Raw genomic sequence first — 8,818 nt, 5'->3', positions numbered from 1 at the left:
AAAGTTATTCATATGGCTGGGGAACTATTTATAGTTTCTGGTAGCATTTGTTTGCAGCATGGAATATCTGATCATTTCGGACAAACCTTATACTACCTATTACAGGTCATTTTGTTGTTTCAATAAGTTATCAATTAAGCAATTATTCAACTCTCTTGACCTCTTGATGGTCGTGATATTGAATGGATTAAAGATTTAATTATAAAATGACTATCTTGTCAAAGCTTCAAATACCGATAACTTCGCTCAGAATAACGTTATTTGACTGACATTTCCAACATATTCACTTTTCATTATCTATTTTTAAACTTTTATAGCGCGAGCTGTCAGCTCTTTACTTAAAACTTACATTATGCATCTTTAACAGTTTTGTAGACTTTTCGGCTGAGTGGTTTCTATATTTCAGATTTCTGGATAATTAAGAATTCTCAGAATGTTATTGGTTCTGTGATGTGTGCTCCGGGATGTTTTAGTTTATATCGAGCCAGTGCTATCAAACAAGTTATGGATGAATACTCGAGTCCAACACTGACCCCATTGTCAGTTTACTATAAAGATACTGGTAAGAAACTAGACGAAGGGATCTTTCCCGTTTTAATTTTGTCTTCATTGACTCCTGAAAGCGTGTGGGACTACCGTCCTGCGGTATCACAAGGCGCCCAAAAGAATGTGAAATTGGGCAGAACAAGAGAACTAGCAAGCAGACACTGTTTGTTACACTATAACCACCAAAACCTGTTGCCAAATTTTGTATGTGTAAACGAACATGAAGATACCTAAAACTCGGAATGAAAGGCACAGACCACAAGACCCGTTCTAATATTGCTTGACAAGTGCACCTTTTATTAGATTTCTATTTATTTTGCTTCAGGTGAGGACCGATGGATGTCAACATTGTTGATGAACCGTGGGTGGAGACTGCGAAACTCAGCTTTCGCCGACAATACCACCTACTGCCCAGACAACATAGAGGAGTTTTTAAAACAACGCCGTCGATGGCTTCTTTCAGACATAGCAAATACATTGCATGTTGCCCAAAATCTGATCCCATTGATGAGGAACAACGACTGCTTCACAGCTGCATACGTCTTATACCTAATAAACTTGTTTATCCTCAATATCGTGAACCCTGGTACAACTATAGTAATGATTGCAGGTGCCCTTGAGGTTTCATTCGATATTCCCTACATCGCTACAGCAATTCCGCTGACTATCATGGTTTTCATCTATGCCATAATCTGTACGCAGGCTAGCAGTAGCACACAGACTAAGCTGACGACTGTTGTGGGTGCGTTGATGGGCTGTATATTTGCATCGGCAGCTGCTACTGGGTCATATTGGATAGTGGTTGATATGGTGCACGGTGAGTTGATAGCAGGGTTTACATTTAATTTCTTTGAACATATAGAAATACGTAAGACGAACGAACACATTATTCGAATTTAATGCCTAGGTCACATTGGTCATTTTTTGGCTTGGGGATGTACTACCGATGGTAATTGATGGGCCGATATGCTACCACGCAAGAGACTGGAATCTCCCAGTAAGAATATTCACCCGCTGATGTTGATTATCGGCGAAGGTACTCCGAAACTGTCCCGATTATTGGGAGCCATCCCCGATGATTCACGACAATTGTTCGGGGGACATCCCCAGAAGCTTTATGACCATAGCCGAAGCATCAGTAACTGTTCACCAGACCATCCCCGATTCCTAATAAGTGCCATTTTTCATGGAACTACTCCATTTTTTCGACAAATACATCGGGAGCCATATGACATAATCAAGGGTCATAACTCTATAAGTTATTCTTGTAATATATAGTTATTAATCGCAATAGCCGAAACGTAGATCAGAAATACAGAAATGACGACAATTCTGGGACAATGTGTGTATAGATTGCCGTAGGCTACTATGATTAAAGAATAAAATTCTTTTGATTATATTTTAATCCCAAATGGGATTTCAAATATTCCCTTTCCTTAAAGATACATTATGGGAGATTTTTATAGAGAGTTGGCCATTCTTGCTATAACAGTTCAAAAGTAGACGATGAAAGAAGAATATATTGAAAATTTCAGTCAAATTACTTTATTCTGAACAAAGTTACCATCCTTGTAATATTTGACTAGAAATGGTAGTCAAATATATCTTCACCTTGGCCGATCGTTTTATTGACAGGCGTTAACTCCACCTACATAATATCGATTATCAAGTTACGTTTTCAATGGCTTGAGACGGGATTGCAGTTCAATTCGTATCACATTTATTTTTACTACAAATTAAAAATAAGACTTTTATTATATAGATAAGAAGCGAAAGTTTGAAAGGAATGGACCAAATCAATGAGGCATAATTATAGCCGACTTCTTGTTAGCCTGCGTGTACTCTTGTACTGTAACGTGACTACGTGACTCCCGAAGCAGACAAATAGGAAACACTACAGTGATCCAATGGGGCTGCAATTCAACTGGGGTGATGTTAGCTGCGATGTTTATCAATTTTTCTGTAAACGCAAGTGACAAAAGAGCGTATAATACCAACATCCAAACTCTCATTTTAACCACAACTGAACATTATATCAAGGCCGTATATATCGAACTTTCAATCAAATTGACTGACATGAGGCATCGCTTAACAGCGGCCTCGCTTCGTACACTCTATCATTTAGCCTCGATCTAACTGATGACGTCAACGTAACGGTTAATAATCTCCGCATGGGGCGCCATTTTTGATTTAATCAATCAGTGAAATCCTATTTAAATCCAAGCTGTAGCCGAGCCATCCGTGGGTCTACAGAGTTGATTTTGGGCTTGTTGTTTAAATAAAGATCTAATTTATAATTTCTATAACATCTGAAGCCTAAATTAAGACTTGCAATAATCAGATTTAGCTCTTGCATAATGTATGTTTAAGACAAATTTACTGTGGGAGGTACAATAGTGTGAGGTATAGATTGTCGTCTACATAGTTTTTGTATTACAGTGGTAGAAATAAGCAACTTTTACAATGTTTTAAAATATCTCATCTTAGAAACAAACAAATAATCAATGTTGCCGAAGACTATCAATAAAATAAAACGAAGTACGAACAATCCAAACCATTAGGCAAAATTCGAATTCCTAAAAACACGGTATAGGCAAAATAGTGTAATAAGGCAAAATAGTGTAATCAGCATATGGACTGTTCACCGTGTACAAAATACACGATAAACAGTGGTAACAGGTGTCCGGAAGAGTAAGCTTACCCTAGAATAATAGCCGACAGAGACATGTTATATTTACCAATCAAGTCAATATGACGCCCATAAAACTTTTTAAAGGTTTTAATAAGTTTAGTTCGCAAGTATCCCTATAGTTGAAGCTTAGATGACAAATGCCTCGATCTACTTAAAGAATCAGAATAAAATGAACAATCTCTCGCGTAACGAATTAGTTGAGACACAAACACTCCATAAGCTGGTGATATTGGAATGTTACTACTAATAAATGGAAAATTAACAATCGGAAAGTCAAAGTCATCACGTTTATCGTACAATTTAACACTAAGTTTATGGCAATCGAGATGCAGATCCAAGTAGGAAGCGTAATTGTCACCGTCAGTAGTTGAACAGGTTATTTTCCTAAAATAATTTTTGAGAATCTGATTATATTAACAGGTTTATAAATAAATACATTCCTGATGACTGCGCACCTCGTAGACAGAGTTACCGTTATTGGAAATGAAATGAAATGAAATGGAGTTTAACGTCCTACTGTTCTGCTCCTATACTGGGCTAATGAAGACGGGCATACGCCATACAGTGTGCTATGAGGGAAATTTTGCCCGGGCAGCGGCACTATCGCCTACTCTTATATCGAATTCCAACTGCCAAGGGATCTTTTACGTGCATTCTAATGTATACACGGTTTTTCGTCTCATCCGAAGGACTAGACAGCTGTCCTTGTCAGGCCCTCCGTTCTGCACCACTGACAAGGGGAAACCACGTCGGAAAATCCAGATGAACTTTCTCGGCCAATGCAGGGATCGAACACCCGACCTCCAGGCTAGCGAGCCAGTGTCTTAACCAACTAGCCACCGTGGCCCCCAACCGTTATTGGAAACTAATTCGGTTATGAATTAGATTTAAAACATAGGCGAGACGGTCCGCATTTCAAAAAACGCGATCTTGTCGATAAGTATAACCAGTATTGGTTAAACGCCGCGACTGAGTGTTTACCCCTATTAACGAGGTGACGTCAGGGCTGTCGGTAATTTTTCACAGATGATTAGCAGCACTGCTAATCAAAAAGTCCAATTTTGCCAAATTTGATTAGCAAATTTAAAAATTGATTAGCAGTTTTTCAGTTTCAACATAAAACACCTAAATAACAAGATTATTTTAATTTTAATTGATAACAAATGATTAGATTTCATTTTTAAGATTTTTTTTAGAATTTTAGCACTTCTACAGGTAGCTGTGAACATTTCCGAATGAGTGTAGACTTTTGGTTAGGCCTTATGTCTGGGCAGTGACTTCTTATTTCTTCGTTAGAAAACAATTTCGTCTGCTTTTTATCGTGTGTTATTATTTTGTTCAATCGTAAGCACGCGGTATTTTACGAATAATCTCGATTAACTAGACGCACGCGATATAAACAATAATAGTTTACGGGAATTCTTACTTTGATTTCTCATTTTACAATACGTTTACACATATTTATTTTTTATATTTTATTTACAATACGTGGGGGATACATTGAATTTAATTTTTTTCAAATTGAATACTGATATAATTACTCGAAATTGACATGTCTCGCAACGTGAGTGGTACTACTTGATTCCCTATTTCCGGTTTAATAGTCCCGATTCATAGAGTTATGTCCCTGTATTATATAGCATTGTTATATAGTATAATGAATTGAGTCTGGGTAGTTCGAGAAGAAAATGTCACACGGAGAATTCCGTTTTGTTTATAAAATTTATTTGATATTTTATATACGTTGAAAGCGTTGAGAAATGTGGATAAATCTTTGTGTCAATATCCAAAATGACAGGCATGTTAATGATTCGCAGTTACTGCGAATCAAAAACGTTAGATTTTAATTTTTGATTAGCAACGGACAAAATATGTATCGCAAATTGCGCTGCGATACTGGTTGTCGGCAGCCCTGGGTGACGTACTTGAATATAATCGTTTATTTACATATCGTCGATGATTTTATTTTTCCCCAGTGGGACCTAGGCATAAGCTCGGGGATAGAAAGCGAGGTACAATTATTGGGCTTAGTGTTAGAAAGTGAGTGTATACTTGATGTAATTTGATTTAAACAATATTTAATTCATTAAATTTACCGAATTTATATGATAAATAAAGGATAGGATAACAAGCTTTCAACTTATATACAACCGCTTCCTTAGTGTAATTTAAACAAGAGGTCAGTTGCGTACAGCTGTCTTAGACATTCGGGAATGTTTAATTATTGCTCGCTCAGAATATCCTCTCTTTTAGCCCCTTTTATGGAACTGGGTGAGAGTTTTTTCCTATTTTTACGACATTTTGTTTTTTAAAAATTCAACTCACTCCCGGAAGACCAATGGGCTAGGGAAAAATATACGGGCCTGAATGCGTACTTAATACCGACTTCGTCTGAAGTAATTTCTTCTTTTGGTTGGTGTAATATATATGACACAATAGGAGGAACCACACAACAGCGCTTCGTGATTCTAAAAGATTGCAAATGACTTTTAAGTAATTTTTCTATCGGTTATCAGATTTGAACCATTGTAATTAACATAAAACTATTAATGTCGTAACATAACAGACAGCTAAGTTGATAACGGTATGAGTAATCTTATTAACACGATGCAGTCAATAAAGCTAGTAAATGTTATCCATAAATATGTCTATTATTATATATTGCTTTCACAAAATATCTTTTAAAGATATTATTAATTTCACAGTTAAATCAATGAGTCGTTTATTTTTTATTATTATTTTTTTTTGTGTTCTTTCAGATGTTTCTGTTGGTCATTTCCAATTGCACGAATATTATATCATTTTATTGATCGTTGGAAGTTTAATTTATTCAGCCCTTCTCCATCCAATTGAGAGTTATTTGATAGTTTATGCATTAGCCTACGTGTTCATATTTCCGGCTACGCACGTGCTTCTACCAATCTATAGTGTTGCCAATATCATTGACCAGAGCTGGGGAACGAGGGAGAAGGCAAGTTTTTTTTTTCTTACGACTGATAAACCGTGTCCATACTATCTCTAGCCCGATTCTACTGGGACAAAACCGCGCAATCCCTTGTCGGACTCTTTTGAGTACGGTTTATCTATTCTGACTTCACTGGTGCACTCGGGCTAGACAACACCCGATTACTAGGTTAAAACTGAATTCCGATTACAAAACTACGGAAATAATCAAATAAAAACAATTAACGCCCTAAATAATCGCCTATTTAAGTAGATATAATGATACGTATCCTTAGCCCCAAATTTTATTTTATGTTGTCAAAGTGTAACCGTATTTTGAATAATATTTCTATTATAGACAAAGGCGAAGATACCTAAGATTTCCTGTTTTCGAGGTTTAAAGCGAAAGCGTAAAAATAAGAAAGTGAAGACGCGAGACACAGGTAAATTTATTAATGGTTTATATATATACAGTATTCATATAAACAAAGAATTGTTTTTTGTATTTTGTTTCTGACTCCATACCTATTTTGACAGCATCTTGAATTTTTTTTCAGAATCATGATTCGGTTCCCAAAACTGGATTAACTCTTCCTGTTTTCTTACGGTCAAATATATATTCTTGCAATTGTTTTTCCCGGTTATATAATCATTAGGGCAGTAAACCCCATTTCATTCAATTTCTTTTAGGGTCTTATGCTGAGATTTCCGAGGTTATCAAATTCCTCGCTCGTGATATAACTGAATGCAGCGAAGAGGGCCGAATGGAAAATGTGTTCTGGGAAGATTTAAAGCGACGGCTCATCGGAAAAGACATTAACAAGGGATTGGAGGCTGTTGAATTGTCGGATCGTTTACGGTTTTTAAGGAACATGAATCTTGCCGGCTTGTTAACCGTTAACGCTCTATGGTTAATTCTGTTGTCGTTTATATATAAAGGTTTTGGCGAACAGACTTCCAGGTTAGACGTTTACGGTGTGATCGTCGGCGTTCTATACGGAATTACACTTAGTGTTCAAGTAGTGGGATTAACTATTTGTAGGGTCAATCAAGTGTTGAGACGAATTGCTCGATATGTTTACGGTGGTGAGAAAACCATGTGGGTCAATAGTAGAAATACATGTACATAGAATTTGACGATAGCAAAGATCCGTGGATTAACACGTACAACCATTGGATTGACACGCACAACCATTGGAGTGACACGCACCACCATGGATACAAATTGTTTAGTAAAGAAAACGCTGATCAGATTCATAACGACAGTGTCAGGTATCTACTGAAAACTATATTGTTTGAATAAAAACAAAACAAAACACAAAGACAAAATAGAGTGTCAAAACTTAAATAGTTTAAAGATAGAGGCTAAGAGAGAGGTTTTAATTTTATTTCAATAATTTGCTTGCGCGTAGGGGTCTTTAGCAGTGGGAGGAAACCAGGGGACCCGGAGAAAACCCACGAGGTTGGACAGGCGACCCTACTCCTTGTCACGCACAACCGGAGATTCAAAACCTAGCCAGTTGACTCAATGACAGGCCTTATGATACAGTGCGCGCATAACCATTCGGCCATTCACCCCCCCCCACCCCAACTCAGGATAGGAATACCCATGTATTAAGCCTGTTTCCATAGAAACGGTCCCATTACATTTGCATTAGACCGACATTTTCGCCGACGAAAACGCGTACTTTAAATAGATTAACAAAACAATCCTATATTGTGAATCAGTGAGTGCGACAACATGGCGTTATACATTCTCGTCAAGCCTTGGGATGTACAGATGTGTTGCAGGATCATGCAAACTTTTGAAACAGAGCAACCATTCAAGTTAAATTTTAATGAGGTGTATTATTTTGAGTAGTATATATAGTCAGGACAGGTTCTCCAATCATTGATTATTATAAAAACAACAGTTCTCGAAGGAATAAAATAAATTTGTGTCAGTCAGATAATCATTCCCAATGTCACAAAACTGTTTTAATAAATGAAACGTGCATTACAATTTCTGGAGCAAGTTGGCCTGTTGTAATGTTCTCACCTTAGTATCCTTCACCTAGCAATACAGTTCCTGATCAAGTTCCGGCGGAGAGGATGATGACAATACAATGCCAGTTTTGGGTGTTCCCGCCCTCCACCGGGTTTCAGACGTCGATTAGCTAGAACTTTGTCCATAGCAAGCTGACATAAATACAGTAGCCTGTTTAAGCACCGATTCTATTGGAACGTCTACTAATCGGACGGGTGAGAGAGAATAAATACAATCCAGCTCTCACCACTTCCAAAGCTGTTCATATCCAGTAAGAGCATGAGCTGGCAGGATTTCAATCTTTATTGACATGTGTTTCTTCGTATGTCAACGGTTGTTCTTTGATTGGTGATTTCATTGTAACGCAGTTCTTGCCAGCTTGTTATGTACAGAGCTCTTGCAAATCGATGCCCGAAACACACCAGAGGTTATAGGTATCCAAAACGTTAATGTATCCAAAACGTTAATGTATCCAAACCGTGTAGTCTTGCTCCAGCGAATGATGCATTTGCAAGGAACGTAAAAGGGTGTCATCACCAAGCTATTGTGTGGTGTTCACTGGAAGGCCATAATCCGTTGGAACGTTCTCCTGAACTGTGCTGCTGGGCTAA

At 37.4% G+C, this 8,818-nt stretch overlaps 1 long non-coding RNA gene across 1 annotated transcript; it reads left to right on the top strand.

Annotated features, from left to right (window-relative positions):
- The first annotated feature begins 459 nt into the window (after positions 1-459).
- On the top strand, positions 460-6,193 carry LOC126810190 (uncharacterized). Its single transcript, XR_007675082.2, has 3 exons — positions 460-562; positions 872-1,363; positions 5,998-6,193. It is a non-coding gene; the product is annotated as an uncharacterized LOC126810190 (long non-coding RNA).
- Positions 6,194-8,818: the final 2,625 nt, after the last annotated feature.

Source organism: Patella vulgata, chromosome 2, assembly GCF_932274485.2.
Source record: "Patella vulgata chromosome 2, xgPatVulg1.2, whole genome shotgun sequence".
Classification (NCBI taxonomy): domain Eukaryota; kingdom Metazoa; phylum Mollusca; class Gastropoda; family Patellidae; genus Patella; species Patella vulgata.
Note: the sequence above shows the minus strand (reverse complement) of the source record. Positions and strands in the feature narration are given on the sequence as shown.